The following is a 20,552-nucleotide window of genomic DNA, read 5'->3' as shown; positions in this document are numbered from 1 at the left end:
GCTAGCGTACTTTGTTGTGTTGTTTGACGACTGCAGCCGCCGAAAACCGAGGGTTTTGTTCTTTGCTGGGACTTGGTAAATCCCGTAACCCTTGAAGTTTGTGAAACTCGGCTAGTGTGCAAGATGCCTGGTCGCAGTACTTTGTTTAGTTGTTTCAGACCTTGTGGTACGGATTCCCGACTGGAGGACTCGTGTCCGATACCTCCGGTTGGAACTCCCACGTATGAGCTCTATAGTAAACATGGGCTAGGCCCAATTACCTTTAATGATTACTGGATTAAATACACAAAGAAGGACGGCGACCTTCGTTGGCCACCGATCTTAGATAATCTAGAGATTAAATTGTTCGAAAGAAAGTCAAGGCCGGCCATGTTTGATGCCTTTCGGTTGTGGCGCAAAGAAGCCCGACAGAAAGAAATCAGACAGACTAAACGTAATCAGCGAGATAATGTTGCTACCATAGTGAAGAAAGCAGAGCAATTTCAGCGAGATAAGGAGGTTAAGGATAAGGAAGTGTTTGATAGACTACAGCGTATGACCGTAGATAAATGTTATCCTGCTTTGCCTACGGAGTCGGAAAAGAAGGAAGAGGCAGTTGAGGATCCTTTAATGTCTTATCTTATGAAGTCGCCACCTCTGTACGTACAGGGTACCGCAGCTCCTGTGGTTCCTGCCGTGCCTATTCTTCCGCCTATTCCTCCACCGCCTGTTCCTCAACCTGCACCCGTTCTTCTGACTGTTCCTGCTCCTTTGCCTGTTTCTATCCCTACTGCTCCTCCGCTTCCATATACTCCTGCTCCCGCTACTGCTCACGCTACTGCTCCTGTTTTGTTAACTCCTGCTGTTGCTACTGTTTCTACTCCTTCTCTTGTTAGTCCTGTGTCTTATTCTTCTCCCTCTACTCGTAGTCGCAATTCTCCTCTTGCGACTAGCTTCTTCCATTCGCTCGGACCTGTTCACGGGTCCGCTGGTTCCGATGGTCCTCAGAGACGTAGTCAGCTTCCTGGAAACAGAGAACGCGTTGCGCTATATAATATGGCGATGGGTTGGATGGTAAACCCTCTTAGATGTCCACCCCGTGTTGTCCTCGATACATTTTGTCAATTCAATATACCAACCCAGAGATATGTGTTCAATGAAATGTGTAAGTTCCTTTATGATCAGATAGCGGCCGATGCGCCTGACGAGGTGCTCACCGCTCTCTCTGATCTTCAGCTTCAGTTCGCAAATGGACTGATAGTGGATACCAACGTTCGACGTGCTGTTGAACGATTGCTATCTTTTCGTCCCGCTCCGATCCCTCATGCATTGTTCGTTGAGGATATTGAAAAACAACCAGACGAGTCTGGCCAATATCCCATGCGAGAAGTTCCACCGGTTTGGATACCAGCTAATCCTAATGCTCAACCTCCGGTATTGGCGCACTTCGAGAGAGTATGGATACATCTCCCATGGAAACGCTCGGAAGTGCTACAGGTGAAGCAATCTTTGCCTGATCCACGCAAAAATCCTACAGGGTATTACAAAGAATTATCGCAGCTCGTAGATGCTACGGTAATGAATCTTTCCGATATCGATATGTTGTTCGGCAATGTCGTACCGCAACCGGTATGGGCTAAGATTCGGCAGGAAAACCATCCGAATGAATTAGGCGGTGATTGGGCTGCCATTGTAGCGGCAGATGCCGGACAAACGGCTGCTACTAAACCCGACCAGTTGATTACTGCTCTTCCTCAAAGAATAATAACATTGATGAAAACGCTTATGCCAGCTATGAGGGTAAACTGGGACAAATTGTCAGCTTGTAAGCAGAAGAAAGATGAGAGTGTTTCCGACTTCTTTACGAGGTTCGAGGAAGCATTCATCGACCATAGTGGACAGGATATGGGTACTGAGGGTGGTCAGAGATTGTTTGTGGACAAATTTGTTTCGAATTTATTGCCCGATTTGAGCAATAAGTTAAAGAATTCGGAAAGTGCATGGGCCGTTTCTACTTCGGCTCAGATATTGGCTACGGCGCAATACTATGAGAATAGAGAGAAAGAAGAGAATGACCGTGCTGATAAAAAGACGAAAGAGCTCAAAACTAAAGTGTTGCTTCAGCAAGCGTATCCTCCACGTTCGAATCAGAATAATTCACAACAGAATAGATTGCAGCCGCAATCGAACAGATCCCAAACTCGCAATGATTCCTCCTCCCAAAGATCATCGTTAGGGTACAATCAATGTGCTTATTGTAGACAGGAGGGACACATTAAATTTAGTTGCCCTGTTCTAAATGAACGTAGCAATGGTAACTCGTCTAGAGGAGGTCGTGGTGCTTCACAGCAGGCATCACGTGGTAGAGGTCGTGGTGCTCAGAACGATCGTTCAGATAACTCATCCAATTCTAATAATTGTTTCGATCAACGTGGATCATCGCAAGGACGATCTGCGCAGTACAATGTAGACGATTATTACGTCGATCAGGGAACTGACGACAGTAATTACTAGGACAGCCAAAGACAAGGAGAGGGAGTGGTATCAGTTCCGGTTGATCAGAGAGGGCCTTACGTCGCAGTTGCTACATCGGGCGTCGTTGAGCCTTTTCTGTTGGACACTGGTGCAGCGAAAAGTTCTATCATGCATTCGAAACTCCCTGGCGCACCTTTGTCTGGCTTAACAAATGTTTCCGTTGGATTCTCTGGCACCCCTGTTAGCAATCCAGTTTCACGCCCTTTGCCCCTTAAAATTGGGCCACGTGCGCTAGAAGCTCCGTTGATTCTAACCACTGGTTGTGGTGAAAATCTACTGGGCCTGGATTTGCTTAAACGTTTGTATGCGACTTTGTATTGTTCTCCTGCGGGTGTAAAACTTACGTTAGGAGAGAGGGTTGTCTCTCCTATGTATTTGTCCCTCGATAAGCTTCCACCGGAATTGAGTTCTCTTCCTGCATCTTTGTGGGCAACGGGTCCGAATGACGTGGGCCTACTTGATATCTCCCCTTATGTTGTACAGTTGAAATCTAATGTGCGTTTGCCACGTATTCCCCAATATCGTATCTCCCTTGATGGTGAACGAGCACTGTTAGCGATCATCTATGATTTGATCGAGAAAGATGTTATTGAAGAGACTCGGGGAAACGTGTGCAACAGCCCTGTGCTGCCCATTCTTAAACGTACTGATCCTTCAAAACCGCCTGTTTATCGTTTTGTTATCGATTTACGGGAGGTGAATAAAATTGTGGTTCTTCAATTTCCTGTTGTGCCTGACATCACGGCGCTACTGACTCTGATTCCAGCTTCTGCATCATGGTTTTCGGTGATTGACTTGAAAAATGCGTTTTTCAGCATCCCGATCGCTGAGGAGAGCAGGGACCTTTTCGGTTTCTCTCTCGGTGGACGTAGCTTCCGGTTCAAACGCGCTCCTCAGGGCTACTGTGAAAGTCCATCTATTTACAGCCAAGCCTTGAAGGGTCAACTGGATGCATTTAGGTTGCCGGTTGGTGCGGCCTTGATCCAATACGTCGACGACTTATTGGTGGCTGCTGATACTCAGGACATTTGCAAAATTGCTACGGTGTCGTTGCTGCAACATCTCTGTGAGTTAAATCACAAGGTGTCACCTTCTAAACTCCAATATTGTTGTCAAGAAGTAACCTATCTAGGTCACTTATTGTCAAAGGAGGGAAGGAGATTGACCCCAGAGAGAATTGCAGCAATTGCGCGAATGGCTGTGCCAAAAACCCAAAGAGATGTGCGTGCCTTTCTAGGTATCACGTCGTACTGCAGGCAATGGATTCCTAATTTTTCATTGCTAGCAAAACCATTAGTGGCTCTTACGTGTAAGGATGTTTCAACTCCTTTACCATGGACGGAAGAATGTCAGAAAAGTTTTTCTGAACTGCGTGATTCATTGTGTTCGGCTCCTGTGTTAGGTACTCCTGACTACAGTAAGCCGTTTACGTTATATGTTCACGAGAGGGAAGGTTGTGCTTTGAGTGTCTTAACGCAACCTTTTGGTGGTAAGCAACGTCCATGTGCATATTTTTCCTCGACCTTGGACCCAGTAGCTAGAGCGTTGCCGAGTTGTTTGAGAGCAACTGCGGCAGCTGCGGTCTCCATCCGACAATCAGCAGGATTGGTCATGGATAATATGCTTACGGTGATGGTTCCGCATGCAGTCGATACTCTTTTGAATCGAACGAAAACTCAGCACTTGACGAGTGCGAGGTTGTCTGGGTACGAGTTGACGTTATTGGCAAGCCACATTCAAATAAAATGTTGTAACGTTTTGAACCCGGCAACTTTGTTACCAATTAGCACAGAGTCAGATGAAGTAGCAGAACATGATTGCTACTTGAGGACTGAAGAGGAAACAAAAGGTCGAGTGGACCTTAAAAACACCCCATTGGAAGATCCGATGGCACTTTGTATGTGGATGGGTCATGTTTTAAATTGCCGAATGGCGATGTGACTACTGCTTATGCTGTTGTAACGTTGAATACTGTTGTTGAGACTGCGAGGTTGAATCAGAATTCTGCCCAAGCTGCAGAATTGATTGCTCTCACTAGAGCATGTGTGTTAGCGAAAGGGAAACGTGTGAATGTGTTTACCGACAGCCAATACGCGTTTGGCGTCGCTCACAGTTTTGGACGATTGTGGAGAGAGAGAGGTTTCTTGACGTCGCACGGTACGAAGATTCAGCATGGCCAGCTTGTGAATGACCTTTTGGATGCACTGACTTTGCCTACGCAAGTTGCCATTGTTAAATGTAGTGCGCATCGGAAGGTGATGGATGATGTTGGTCGTGGTAATGCGTTTGCGGACGAGACTGCTAAGGAGACTGCCCGGAACCTTAGCACTCGGATGTATGTGATGAGTTCAGTTAGGTGGCCTACAGAATCGAGCATGTGTGAGGACACTATCGAGAGTGTGAAAGCAATTCAGAATGAGGCTACCGACACTGAAAAGACGAAGTGGAAAGAAAGTACGGGAAAGTTGGATGCGAATGGTTGTTGGATTGATTTGTCTGATCAGAAAAGATGGATGTTGCCTGATGCGTATGTGCTGGCCGTTGTGACAATGGCACATGGGTTAGCATATATTAGCGCGAAAGGTATTTGTAAATTGTTATCTCCGGTGTGGAAGAATGATGGCATTACGAAATGTGCTGAACGTCTGGTGAAGAATTGTATGGTGTGTATGATGTACAATCCTGGCAAAGGAACCCCAACTCCTCCTGGCAGTTTTGCTCCCCCTTCATATCCCTATGAGGTGATTCAATTGGACTTCATCCATATGGAGCGATGCAATAACCTGAAATACGTTTTAGTCGTGGTTTGCGCATTCTCCCGATGGATCGAGGCCTATCCCCTCAAAGACAATACTGCTTTGTCTACTGCGAAAATCCTACTGAAGGAATATTTTCCTCGGTATGGAATGCCTAGGGTCGTGTGGTCAGATAACGGAAGTGAGTTTGTTGGAAGTGTGATGAAGAGTGTGTGTAAGGGCCTTGGAATCAATCAGAAATTCCACAGCGCCGATCATCCCCAGTCAGCTGGATTGGTTGAAGGGTACAACGGCACCCTTAAACTAAAGTTGGCAAAGATTCAGGCTACGACTGGTCTTTCGTGGCCTGATGCTTTACCTCTAGCATTACTGTCAACTAGGGCGACTGTACACTCCCGAGTAGGGCTCAGTCCCTATGAAATAGTGTTCGGCCGTCCTGCGAATGTGTGGGGGGTTCCTAGGCCAGGTATTTTTCGTGATCTTGAGTACCCAATGTTGATCGATTATCTACATGACTTGACTGCTAAACTGAGGTTAATTCACCAACAGGTTCATGAAGCATTGCCGACGCAGACGGAGGGTCCAGGCCACCAGCTCCAGCCCGGAGACTGGGTGGTGACGAGAAATTTTTCACGCAAGAATAACCTGGACCCGAGGTTCACCGGACCCTACCAAGTGCTCCTTGCCACGAGGACTGCCGTTCGTCTTGAGGGGCGGAAGAATTGGGTGCATGCCACGCACACCAAGAAAGTCCCCATTCCGTTGCCAGCAGACTCGTGGGTGAGGAAAGGCATTGCATCAACTGAAACCGAAGTATTGCCGACGTTTGTGCCTTTTAGTGACGCACAGCCTGTTGGAGAATCCCCAGCGCAGCAGAAAGACACTGTCGAACATTTGGCATCACAAGACTCAAGACCAGAACACTCAACTGATCAGCAGGGCGCTGTCTCTTCAACGGATCCTTTGTTTGACGAGCAGACACGTCCTGGGAAAACCCGATACTTTTTTCGATCTCGCACTAAGGACAAATAAAAAAAATCTTGCTTTGCTGTATTGATAACTGCATTATCCCGTTTTCCGTGATCAGTTTTGAACTTTCGTATTACTGTAATTATTCCTGTATATATATTGAGCTTCATTCCTTGTACTTTTTGCTTCCACAGCTGAGAGACTTTGTTTTTGCATACATACATATTGTGCATTAAAGGCCGTAGGGCCGCGCGCGTACTTCCTTCTGGATAGTAGGTCTTGACGCTAGGTTAAAGGCCGTCGGTTCCTGGGAACTCCTAGGGATTGACTATTGCTACACAGAACGAAGTGCGTCAAGAAACGTTGCGGACGGTCATAGGGAATGGCATTCTCGAAGCTGAATGATTTGGAGGGAGCACAGGTTCATCGATTTAAGCTGCAGCAACTCAGTCGTACCAAATGTTTTATATTCCAACTGTTTGTATTGTTTTTGACTGCTTCTGCATTATTGGCGGGTGGGGTGTATTACACGATGTCTTACTTCTTACCTGCTACACCTACTCCTACTCCTGACCCTAAACTTACCTCTACTGTTTCCCCTCATTCCTTTCATATGTTACCCGAACACGAGCAGGCTAGACGTGTAGAATTCCGCAACAATTCCTTTATTCAGCTCCTTCATCAGCATCAGTTAGTGGTTAACACTACTAATTGTTGGGTGTGTGGGTTGATGCCACATACTACGGATAAGGGAATTCCATATCTGGTGTTACCGTATAGTTCCCAAGGGTCAGCTCGAGCATTTCAAACAATGTTTCGAAGCGCACTGGGTTTCCACCCCATTCGAGAACCACGTTCCCCCTACTCTGGTCCTACCTCGTATCAAAAACCTTTGTCGATAGCAATAGAGGATTTAGATAGTGACATCTATGATCCCTCGCTTATTCCCGAAGAAGAGATACAAGCCTATAGGGTCCTAAGTAGAGGTGAATATAGTGCGTTCACCAGCGAAAAGCAGCTTAAAAGCTCGCCTCCGGTATGGGTCGTACCCCACACTGGTAATTTTTGTCTTATGGGTCGTGGCCGAAGATCGCAAGCCCGACTTGGAGCAAGTGCGTGCACTGAAAATTACATTCTGCCGATGGTCTCGTCCCCTGTGTTTCTGGCTGCCAAGGGTACATACTTTATCTGCTATGATCGTGCATATGCATGGTTGCCCGCTGACTTCATGGGCTCATGCTTCATTGCAAATCTGTTGCCTCCGACGTTCACTGTAAATGCCGATTATCATAAGACTAGAGTTGTGCGAGGCGTAATTAGCGAAGAGGATACTGCCGGTCAAGAGGCAGGAGACTTTTTCAAGGGTTTCCTCCCATTTTGGGGACCTATGGTCAATAGTAGGAACCTGAGACAGTTGACTCGAGTGGTAGAATCGACAGCTAATATTACTGCCAGTGCCCTTGGTAATATCACCACTGAACTTCAGGCGGATAGACTTATGACGTTACAAAACCGTATGGTTTTAGATGTCATCTTAGCAGATCGAGGTGGGGTATGTAAGGTGATCCATTCGAGCTGCTGCATTTTCATTCCAGATAACGCTCCTACTGTCTATCAAGCCATCTCGAGGTTGCATAAGATCTCCGAATCCATACACGTGGATGTAGGGGATTGGACGCTGCTTGGATGGTTTTGGGGCCTGATGTCGACTTGGGGTTGGAAGATTCTGATGATCATCGGAGTCGTTGTAGTGTTCCTGTTCACGTGTTGCCTTTGTGTGCAGTGTGGTCCTGCCTTATGTGGCCTCTGTGCTACAACGTGTATAAGACAACCACCTGTTACCAAGGGGACTCGGTTGGACAGAGCTATGCTGCAACAACATCTCGATGGTCTGACGAATATCGAATATGATTCCGACTAGTGCTTGCCTACATGAGGGCAAAAGGAGCGTCTGAGGTTCCGTGACAATTGTAAGTGGTGTTTTCGACTCGCACGAATATGGTCGAGTCTGGTATCTATGAACCGCAAAAGACGAGTTTAGTAAGTGTGCGCAGTTTCGCTGTGCTAACTTAAACCGTTCGTTTGTTACGTGGGTTTTTCATCTGTACCCACGGGTTCCATCTTAGATACGGCATCCATTTTGTCTCTTGCCCTCAAGTAGCCAGCGAACGGACGTTGTCCGCTTCGCGACCCTGGGACTCCCAAGATATTTGCGGAAGACACATGTTCTTTGTAAGTGTCTTTATGACGAGGGGGATGCTACTGTAAAGCAGATAGCGCCGCTCGAGGCTCATCTTGCCGCACGGACTTATTGTCTCAGCCGTGCATCTCATTAGGCACGTCCCTTTGATGCCTGTATCTCGTGTTTCCCGATACCTCCCCTTTTACACCCTTTCCGATCTCCCCACTGTCTCCGTCTTCCTCTGCACCTGTCCTTGTTCCTATTTCGATCTGTTTTACTGCTGATTGGAATTCGCTAATGGTGGGAAGATGGTTTTTACAGTTGGGAACCGCCAAATGTTTCCGCACTTATGTTCCGGACCTCATGTGTTTCAAAGTGACCAAAGCGACCCCTCTGGGGGATAATGGTGAGAACCGGGTTGTAAACTTTTGTGTTCAATGTAACTCTATGGGTAAAAACTGTATAAAAGGAGCGATTCACAGAACCAATTTGAAGCAGTCTCCCCAAGTTGCACGTTGTGTACTTGTCGTGACTTCTGTGTTCCCTGCAGCAAATAAACCTTGAATCTTTGACGTCGAAGGAAGTGTCCCGTGTCTCTGTGATTCGTACGCCGGAGCAGGTTGCCCACGAAGGTTTCAGGTGTTGTTCCCTGGCACCGCTGGGTCTTAAAGAACCCAGCGCAAGCACCATCCCAACAGAAGAGCAAAGAAAGCCCAGAATGCAAATACAAAAGCCCGTCTGGGAAAAGGAAGGCCCACAAACAAAAGAAGCAGACCTGAGGCTCACATGCCTCAGAGACATCATCAGCTAAGGACTCTCCTGTCCCAAAAGCTTCAGGCAAAGCAAGGCATGCAGTTCCTGTGCCCACTGAGGAGGTGGTGCATGGCATGGGTACACCTAGGAAGGGCTCAGAGGCACATTTCCCCACCACCTCTACTCCCCTTCCAAGCCCAGTGAAGCAGGGGAAGGAGGGCACTGTAGGGGGTACACCTGGCAAACAGGGGATGGAGGGCATTGTGGGGGATATACCTGGCAAACAGAAGAAGGAGGGCCAGAGGTTTAGCCAGACGAAGCATTCCGCAGGATCCAGCACGTCACCAGAGGGAGTGCCAGTGTCTGCACCTGATGTGGCTCTGTTGGTGTGTGTGACTGTTGTGTCCACACCAGTTCCCATTAACCGCAGGGCATCCCTCAAACATGTCCCGCCCACACTGTGTCTCAGGTCTGCATGACTCCACCTCCACGTGCCACTACACCACCTGGTCTAAGCAGCCCTCCGCATTGCCAACCCACTGATAGCCCTACCTCACCTGGCCCACTCTCTCCCCAGTCTGGTGCTCCCGCTGTCCCCAACACACAGCCAGCTCCCAGTCCACCTGACATCCAAGTGTGAGTGCTAGTCCCCCTCACACACCTGTCTCTCTCACAGGTGGGCCTGTTCTGCCCATTGTTACCCCCTGACTGTGTTGCTGCCCATGGAAGGGTACAGTCACATTCACTCCCTATGCAGATTCTCATGTACTCACTCTGCCATGCCCACTGGGCCTCCTGTTCTGCCCTCTCCTGTGCAGATTCTCATGTACTCGCTCGGCACTTTGCCATGCCCACTGTCCCTCCTGTTCTGCCCTCGCCTCTGCAGATTCTCATGTACTCGCTCTGCACTTTGCCATGCCCACTGGTCCTCCTGTTCTGCCCTTGCCTATGCAGATTCTCATGTACTCGCTCTGCCCTTTGCCATGCCCACTGGGCTTCCTGTTCTGCCCTCGTCTGTGCAGATTCTCATGTACTCGCTCTGCACTTTGCCATGCCAACTGGCCCACCTGTTTTTCCCTTGCCTGTGCAGATTCTCATGTACTCGCTCTGCACTTTGCCATGCCCACTGGCCCGTCTGCTCTGCCCTAGCCTGTGCAGATTCTCATGTACTCGCTCTGCATTTTGCCATGCTCACTGGCCCTCCTGTTCTGCCCTCGCCTGTGCAGATTCTGATGTACTCGCTCTGCAATTTTCCATGCCCACTGGACCTCCTGTTCTGCCCTTGCCTGTGCAGATTCTCATGTACTCGCTCTGCACTTTGCCATGCCCACTGGCCCTGTTGCTCTGCTGTGTTGGACACTTTCCTGTGCAGCCTCTCATGTACTCGCTGTGCACTTTGCCATGCCCACTGGCCCTTTTGCTCTGCTGTGTTGGACTCTTCCCTGTGCAGCCACTCATGTCCTTGCTGTGCACTTTGCCATGGACACTGGCCCTATTGCTCTGCTGTGTTGGACCCTTCCCTGTGCAGCCTCTCATGTACTCGCTGTGCACTTTGCCATGGACACTGGCCCTGTTGCTCTGCTGTGTTAGACTCTTCCCTGTGCAGCCTCTCGTTCTCACTCTGCACTTTGCCCTGCCCATTGGCCTTGTCATTCACTGCTGTTCAGGTCTTGCCTGTGCAGATTCTCATGGATATGCTGTGTGCCCTGGACTCGCCACTGGCCTTGCTGTCTTGCACTTGCCTATGCAGATTCTCATGTACTTACTCTGTGCCCTGGACTGGCCACTGGCCTTGCTGTTTTGCACTTGCCTGTGCAGAGTCTCATGGATATGCTGTGCATTTTGTGTCTTGCTCTTCTCTACTGTTGGTGCCTATCTATGCAACATGTGAATAAAGACAGTTACTCCTGTTGTCTGTTTTGTCAGTGTCCTTTCTGAATAAAGTTATTTTTGTGTGTGCTTATGTTTGACTGTGCCCCATGCTCTATGTGGCACTTCAACATTACCAAGGTCTTTGCTCGCCTACTCTTTTTTCACAGGGGTGACAGGAACTTCAGTTCTTTCTGACACTGATACTTGTGGCATCTTTGGTGTCAATTTACTCTGTGATGCAGGTATCATCTTCAAGGTTTACAATTGTTGGCTACATTGTTCACATGTCAGTTTGGGGGACACTGCCAGCACGGAGTGTGACTCTGTGCACAAATTTGCATGCAGGCTGGGCAATGTCATCATGTATGTGTGTTATTCCACTATGTGGGCCCAGCTGTGTATGTATGTGGTCATCTGGTGATGGCCTGTCATCCTGGTCCCATGGCCTACGTGAGATGTGTGATCTTGGGTTGTCAAGAGGTGTGCAGTGTGTTTGGCATGTCAATGCTGTTCTGTCTGACTCCTACTTGTTGTTTTAGTCACCTGTGAGTGCGCAGAGTGTGTGACTGGCACATCAGTGTTATGTTTGTTTGATCTTCCATGTGTCTTGTTTCTCTTTGTGTAGACTACGCAGACCTGCTGCTTCACGCTGCCCTTGTGGTTGTGCTTCTCATGCATTGCAGGCACATGGTGCCTTTAATCCTCCTTTATGGCATGGTGTGTGTGGTGTATTGCCATCCCCTATATGTGCTTCTTGTGCCTACTCTTTGTGGGTCTGAACTCCCTCTGATTGTGTTTGGTGCATTCCTGCCATGTCCACTAATGATGTGCAGTACACTTCGCTTGGATGTCAGCTGTCCCTTGGTTTGTGTGTTTGTGTGTGCCTCCTCATCACTCCATTTGTGACATTGTGCTGTGTGGTGCATTCATTTCAGCTCAGACTATGTACCACTCAGGTTCTTTCCCTAATTGTTACTTTGGGGTGTTTGTCAATCGTGGTTGCTCATCTTCAGTTCAGCTGTGTGTGCTGACCAGTGCTATGTTCAAGTTGATTCCACCAATGTGGCCCATATCTGTGCATCTGTTGTGGTTGTGTTGGATGTATGTGTGTTGGCTGTGTTGTTGCATCACTTACTGGGTGGGCTGTTGTGTTTGTACTATGCTGATTTGTGTTGTATGGGTTGGTGTTGTGTTACCTATGTCTATGTGTGACTGGTATGTTTGGTGTGCACACACTGCGTGTTGTGCATACAGTGCTGTGTGTATGTGGCCTTGACATTGCCTGATGCGCATCCCCTGATGCCCCGCATTGTTTGTTCATTTTATTTTTGCTGTGTATCTGTTGTTAGTTTGATGTGGCTGTGTTGTTCTGTGATGGGGCACTTTTTGTGTGTTTTGTGGTATTTTGTGTGTGCTTTGTTCCTGACTGATGAGGTTGTGCACTCCTGTTGTGCCTGTGCTCCCATTGCCTTGCTACCGTTTGGCTGACATGGTATGTCTGTTTTTGCTGTGGTTTTGTGTGTGTCTCATTTGGGTTATGTATTTTTGTGATGTTTTTATGCAGACATTTGCTGTGACATCCCTGTGTATGATGTTTGAGGCTACACCCAGGGTGTGTTTTTGTTTGAGTGTGTATGGACTGGCAAGTAATGGCAGCCTTCAGTGTGTGTGGCACTGGTGTTGTGTGCTGCTGTTGGGTGGGAATGTGTATACATTACTCCTGGTGTTTGTCAGTGATGGAGTATGTATATGGGCCCTGTGTGTTGTGCTGGTGGTTTACTCCTGTGAGGTGGTTGTATGCACGTGTGGCAGTTCACAGCTTGACTTCCAGGCCTTCATTTCTTCCTTGTGCCTTTACCTGGATTGACTTGCTGTCTCCCTGTGTTGTTGCACTGTGGTGCTTGTGGTTTGACTTCCCTGACTGTACCAGCCATGTGTGGTTTGAAGGTCTGAGGGGGGTGTTCTGTGTTCCTTGTCTTGCATGTGATGTATACATGCTTGTTGTATGTCTCCATGGCCTTCCATTTGTGTACATCCCACTTTGGCTTGCTGATTTGTTGTGCTACATTGCTGTTGGTACTGTGTGCGTGTGTCAGTGTGTGGTATGTATGTGTGACAATGTTGGCTGTGTGTCCATTTGTATGTTTGTTCCTTGTATGTGGAGAAGTGTGGCTCAGTGGTTAGAGGCGGCAGACCCGGAGCTGGGATCGACCACAGACCAGGGTTCGATTCCCCGCCTCAGCGGGTCTCGGTCTCAAAATTCCACGGCCTCGACAATTCTCGCTCTGGTGCCTACTCGACTCACGGGGTCTCACTCTGCAACTCTGGGCAATAGCTTGCTTAATCTCCACGACGGCCCCTCGCGGCGGATGCCTGGCTTTCACCCTGTGGACACCCTGCCGGGGCCTCTCACAGGGGAATACCAGGACAGGTTCCCTAGGCAAGCGCCAGGATGCCCTTTGGGTGACAGGTTGCGCTATATAAATACACCTACATTTACATTTACATGTGTTCATTTGGTGCTTGTACTCATGTTTGTACTCATGTTTGTTTCTGTGTGTGTAGTGGTGTTGTGGTGTGTGGTTTCACTGGCACTGTTCTGTATGTTGTATGTTCCTGTGAAGCCACTCCTGCAGTGGCTGTCTCCCTGGTTGTTTGTTGTGTGGTGCAGGGTGTGGATTCACCTATCTTGTTGTTGTGCATAGGAGTGCGCAGGATGGGCACATGGCCTGTGCCTTCATGGAGTGTGCTGGTGTGTGGTGGGAGGAGGTGTGTCCCTGGGGTCTTTGTGCCCTGCCCATTGGACTATCCCTGCCTTCTGCATTCTGCGCATGTATTCCATTGTATTGACCACTGCGGTGACGTGACCGGAACATTGCTGCAATTGTGGGGTAGATATGTATCCAGGATGCAGAGGGGTGACTTGGTGGCAGGTGGGTCATGTGTGGGTGCCCGTCTGGATGTGTTACTGCCCCCAGCAGTCTGTTGGGTATTTGGAGCCTGTGTGTGTGTGTTGTATTTGTGTAGTTGCGTACCTGTGACGGCGTCTGCAGAGGTCCATGAGTTGATAGTGATGTAGCAGGTTCAGCACCAGGAACACGTGTAGAGCAGGGTCCATGGCAGTCATGACCGGGTGGAGGGGATCGGGACTCTGGTTTCGCGCTCCACTGTTGAGCTTCCGCCGTCACTGCTTGTGCGGTGTCTCCGCTGCGGTGTGTCTGCTTGTTTGGGACATTCTAATTTGTGGAGCGGGTTGGACATCATTCTGCACGGCGGTGAGTCTCCATTGGCTCACACCGCCGAGGTGGCGGGGGCACTTTGGTGGCGGTACATGTTGCACCGCGGTGGACGGGAATTGACCTATGTTTTGCAATGTTAATATGGTGGACGTGTCTACCGCTGCTCGCGGGTGGAAAAATGTGTTTTTCCGCATCGCTAGCACCGCGGTGGTGCCACCGCCCGACATCCTAATGGACCCCTTAACTGTGTTAATTGTGCTTTTAATTTTTGGGGGGTAAATATTATATCTGGGTTGTGGGGTTTATATGGGTAAAGGGTGGGAAGTATTATATCTTTAACTAAATAATAATTAATTGTTAATTAAAATTAATCATTTAATTGATAGTTAATTATGGTAATTGTGACATTTTGTTTGGGTGCAGGTTGTGGAGTTACAGCGGTAAAGGGTGGGAAGTAATTTATTTGTAATTGATAGTTGATAATTAATATTAATTAATTAATTGATGAATAGTTATGTTACTTATGTAATATTTTTAGGTTCAGGTTGGGGGTAAAGTGTGGGAAATAATTAATTTGTAGTTAATTATTAATTAGTTGGTAATAATATTAATTATTTCAGTGATAATTAATTATGTTAATTGTGTAAAAAATAATTAGGTGCTGGTTGTCCGGTTATAAGGGTGTCAAGTTCACACTACGTCAACCCTTACCTTATCTGTGCTGGAATCTTGAGGATGACGTAGTAGATTTCGCAGAGACGCAAGTGACCAACTTCCCAAGTAACTAACTATAAACTTGGCTGACTCAAATGTTACAGCTAAGAATAAAACTAGGAATTTGGGACGAGGGCCGGTACTGGACGTTGATGTGTAGGGTTTATCTTGCTGTCGACCTGCGAAACAACAAGTGGGAAGGACTTGTTAAACCTGTTCCTTACGTCCTTCTTTCTTATCTACTCTAAACTCTTGTGAGGTCTCTCTTCTCAAAAATGCGAGTGGTTAAATTACAAAAAATAGCTCCTACCTGCGATCAGAGCTGTTCAGTCCTATGTCCAGTATTTCTTTGTCTTGCACAGTTGTGAAGTCGTCAGATGTTCTGGTCAGGTGTTCTTGGATTGGAGTTTTGGATTATGGTCTTTGTATTATATTCTAGAAAACAAAGAAATATTCCTTTAGAAAATATTCTTATAAACAATAGTTCTATTCCCCATCGACAAATAGACTTACTTGCAAATGTTTTCAAAAGGGTGATATTATGTGGATTCTGTGAATTCCCTTGTGTCCCAAAACCTGTTGTAAAACACGAAGAGAAAGAAAGCACTTCCCATACAAACACCTATCAATTAACCTTTGACTTTGACTGTTAAAGAATTAAAACTTAAAAACAAACATTTACATTACAATGTATTCTTGCAATGATAAATACAACTCTTGCGCAAAGTTCTCTTCTTTTTTTTAAATGTCCAGAAAGGTTCTTTTACCAAAGCTTCTTTGTTCCAGTCGTTTTCCCCCTTTCTTGTGGAAAACGAAAATGTTCCAAAAATTATTTTAGACTTTCTTGCGTTGGGCGCTTGTCTTTACAAATTAAAAGTACTTATCTCAGTTTTGTTCTTTGTCCTTTCAGGTTTCTCCGGATTGCAGGATGTGCTCAAAGGAAGTTTCTAGGAACCGGAATTCTCCAACAGGTAAGTCAGCCAAGCAGCCTTCAGACGCGACCTCTCTCCTGCTGAAGCGGAAGGCAAAGCAGTTTCTGGAAGCCTGGGTGCGGTTTAAATAGTCGACCGCACCCAAGAGATAACGTGCGCACGTCACATTTATGCCGCTGCGAGTGAAAATACTCAAAGCGGCTTTGACGCGAAGATCGTAAGAACTAGCAGCCCTTCCTACAGCAGCGCTCGTACAAACTCTCCGAAAATAATTACAAAAGCCAAAGTTAAAATGACAAAAGAAACATGAGTTGACATTATCTCAAGGGTTGAACTTGGACACTTATATCAGAATAATTCTGCATACCTAGTCTGCATTATACATTGAAACTATTTCTTAAATCGCCTTTCTAGTATTACTTTTAAACACATCACACAAAGGCAGTGCTGGTGCACGGGAAAGGGGTGGGTTTTTTCACGAACTTAGATTTTAGGTCACGGCCTAATGACAAAGGGTAATGGGTGGGAATTAATTTATTTTGAGTTAATGAATAATTAGTTGATAATGAATATTAATTAATTAAATGATTACTATTTGTATTAATTGTGTTCTTTATATTTTTTTAGGTGTGGGTTTTGGGTTATATGGGTATGGGTGGGGGGTAAATTATTTTTTAATGATTTATAAGTTGGTAAATACTATTAGTTATTTATTTGAAAATGAATGCTAATTATGTTATTTTTATTAACTTTATTTTAGAAGCAGGTTGCAGGGATTATAGGGGTGAAGGGTGTCAAGTTAATTAAGTTTAATGATCATAATTTGTTTTCTACTTAATAACATTTCTTTAATTAAATATAATAATTGTGCAAATAAATGTATTTTTTTAGATTTTAGATGTGGATTGTGGGTTTGGTAGGGTAAGGGATGGGAAGTAAATGAATTTTAAGCAATAATAATAATTTTTTACATTAATATTAATTATTAATTCAATAATTAATGATGTTAATTGTGTAAACTCTTCTTTGGTACATGTTATGAGTGTGCTGTGTGCTTTTTGGAGATTTATTGTTGGAAGTGTATTAATTATGGGAGGAACATGGCGGACGCCAGTTGAACGGTCACGGCTCGGCTCCCCTCAAGAGATGTTTTGTTTTAGTTTGTTAAGATGTTCCTGCTAAGTTTCAAGTTTTGAAATCGCGGTAAAATCCCCCTATAACCCTCTATAACGCCCCCATAACGTGTTTTACTGCCGGAGCGTGCTTCGCAGGATTCTGGATCCCTGCCCAGTGAGGAGAGCGGCCCGGGCGGAGAAGGAGATGGCAGACGCGGCTGGTGCTGACGCTGGCGGTAGGCGGAAGCGGCTTGAGCGCGAAGAAGACGCGACTCGGCTCTGTTCCTGTTCCAGGTCGCGGGCGGCAGCGAGGGAGGTAGCGCGGGCTTGCTCTCAAATGTAGCAGAAGCAGCGGAGAGAGGAGTGAGTTTTTGTTCAGCTTTCGCAGCGGACGCCAGCACCAAGGTAGGAAGTCGGTATTCCTTTCTCTCCATTAGAGGCTACATTGTGGGGAGGACCTGTAGGAGAGTGTGGGCCCCAGAGAGATTTGCCATGCCTGAGGAAAAGGGGTAGAGAGTCCTTGAGGCTTCGGACAGATGGATGGATGCAGAGGGAGGGCTCAGTATTGGTAGCTTTGCTGGACTGGACGGTCCTGGACGCACAGAAGTGGCGCCGCCAATGGAGGTCCAGACCTTTAAAGTTAAGACATATGCACTTCGTGCTAGGTCAGTTTTTGACCCTCTAAATGAAAAAACGGTCTACCTCCCACATGTGCCCCCACTGTCTCTGTAGTAAGGGTAAGCGCCAGACAGGGCAAAGCTAAAGGGTGCAACTCCGACGAAGGTGTTGGGTCTAAAATCAAAAAGGGGACATTGCTGGTAGAAGGAAAGGAAAGGGTAAGAAGGGATTGCCTCCTAAGATAAAAGTTACACCTTCGCTTAGAACTTTTTATAATGGTATGTCTACCAGTACTAACTCAACAACCCCCACCCAATCAAACCATAGAGATGTAGCCAAAGAAAATGTAAGTCCTAACACAGCCAATATTGTTAATATCATAAGTCCAGCAAATAAAGAGGCGAGGGACCAGCACGTAGTTACAGCCCCGATAATGATACATCCAGCAGTAAATCTATCAAATAAATATTCAGTTTTGACAAGCAATGACTCAGGAAGTTCCTCTATGGAGCTGTTTGGTGCTGATAATTCAGAACAACAAGGAGTTGTAGGGGTTGTAGAGGACAACGGTTCTACCAATAATGGGGTAGCAGAGATAACAAGAAAACCTGACGGATATTCTTTTGGCAATGAAGGACAAAATAATGTGTAGTTTTACAGTCTCCGAAAATATTCAAGCAGATGTGACTAGTAGATTCCTAACCTCAGAGGCCAACCAGGCAGCAATTCAAGCCTCCTGCGAGATACTAACAAAAAGATTAGACAAAGTCACATTAAGAACTGAGGCCATGGAGAAAGAAATCCTGAAGATGAAGGACTCTATGTGATCGACCGAAGCGGAGGTAGCCAAATTGTCCGCTCAGAATAGAGAATTGAAAGAGGACATTGAACCCTAACAAAATAATTCTCGGTGGAACGACTTAAGGCTTTTAAATGTTCCTGAAGCTTTGGAGGGGTCTGATCTTAAGGGGTTTGTGATTTCGTTGTTAAAAGGAACAGTCCTGAAAGGAGAGCAAGAAGTAGACCTAGTGTTCGAAGCAAAAGCCAAGGAAGATTATGGTTAATTTTCTAACGTATTCAGTTAAGGAGCAGATCCTGTCCTTCATCCTAAAAGAAGGTTCCATTTCTTTTAATAGTTCTAATCCCTTCTCCTTTCAAATCAGATCAGACATTTCTCATGTAACTGCTACTAGACAGTGGGAGTAGGGAAAAAGGCTGGAAGAGCTCAATAATATGGGGGCCAAAGCACAGTTGAAGTTCCCAGCACTGCTTTGTGTGATTTGGAACAATCACATGTAGCAGATAAAATCAGGCGAGGAAGCCAACGCCCTCATTGTAAAGATTAAGGAGGAACAGGGGGTTAAAAAGATAAAAGATAATTAAAAGATAAGTAAAATGCTTCTGATTGTTTTGCACTGGCACTAGCAGGAACTTAGTCAATTCAGGATTTTGCATCTCAGGGGGGAGGAGAAGCCAAATAGGCTTTGCCTTTTGGAAGGAAGGGTTCCTCATGGGAAGAAGGGGTACAGGCAGAGGGGGTCTGGGGAGGGTGGTGGGGGGAGGCACACGGGTGGGAAGCATTGGGTAAAAAAATAAAAAACAATCTCATCTCACCTTAGTTTGTAATGCATCATGCCGTGTTGAGGAGTTAGCCATACAGGCCATGCAGGTAGATTGGGAAGATGGCAGGAAACCAAGGTCTAAGAGATAGAAGGACCATCTTTATCTCTTGGAATGTAAATGGACCGAAGTGCCCTCAGAGGCAAAGGCTAATTCTTGAATATCTGGAATTATCCACTGCCCATGTCTGCTTACTGCAAGAGACACATTTCAGTTTTACAGAAAGCTGTTACATTTTTTCTAAAGTCCCCTGAATAAAATGTTTTAGTGTGTCTCACCAGACGTCCCATAGCAGGGGTGTGGCAATATTGGTAAAATATGGTGCTGTTCGTTCTATTAAAAGAACACAAACAGACTCCTCTGGGAGATGGTTAGTGGCTCAAATTACATTAAATAACACAGACGTAGTGTGTTCCTTGTTTTATGGCCCTAATATTGACGATTTGACCTATATACTTAAGTTGCAATCAATATTGACATTGGAGTCACCTCCCTATATTTTAGGTGGAGATTTCAATGTCCTATTGGACCCCATAAAAGATAGGTCTAATTTGAGTCATTATACAGGCGCCCCAAAGATATGTTGTGCTTTTTTAAATCTGATCCAAGATTTAGATCTGATTGATGTATGGAGAGCTATGAAGGGTAAACAACAGGGCTTCACGTTTTATAGTAAGAAATAGGATCGATTATATCTTCATAGATAGACAGTTCTCGAATGACATAGAGGGGATTACCGTTATGCCATGCCACCCTTCAGACTATGCACCATTGCAGTTTACATTTCAGAATAAAGGGTTGCAGGTACAGTCAAGATGGATGCTAAAGAGGGCCATGCTTCTCGACCCTGAAGTTATCGAGACCATGAAGTCTTTCTCTTTAGAATTTTTTATGTTGAATATGGGCTCTACAACTATGGATTTTATTTGGGATGCATACAAGGCAGGAGACTACATGGTATCATATGCTCCAAGAATAGGGCAGAGGACATGGTACTAAAAAATATTGAGGGAAGAATAAGTCAGTTAGAGTAGGACTTAAATGGCTTAAATATTGGGCACTCAGAGCATCTCTTGCAAGTTCTGCAGGACCTGGATGGGGCACAACAGGAATATAGAGGGAAATTGGATGCAAGGTGTAGAGCGCAATGGGGCGCTAGAAAAATGCAATATTTTGAGTATGGGGAAAAAGCAGGAGCTTTACTGGCATGGAAAGCCAGAGTTGACCGTACCAGAAATGATATTAAACAACTGATTGTTAATGGTAAC

Source organism: Lissotriton vulgaris, chromosome 5, assembly GCF_964263255.1.
Source record: "Lissotriton vulgaris chromosome 5, aLisVul1.2, whole genome shotgun sequence".
Lineage (NCBI taxonomy): Eukaryota > Metazoa > Chordata > Amphibia > Caudata > Salamandridae > Lissotriton > Lissotriton vulgaris.
Note: the sequence above shows the minus strand (reverse complement) of the source record.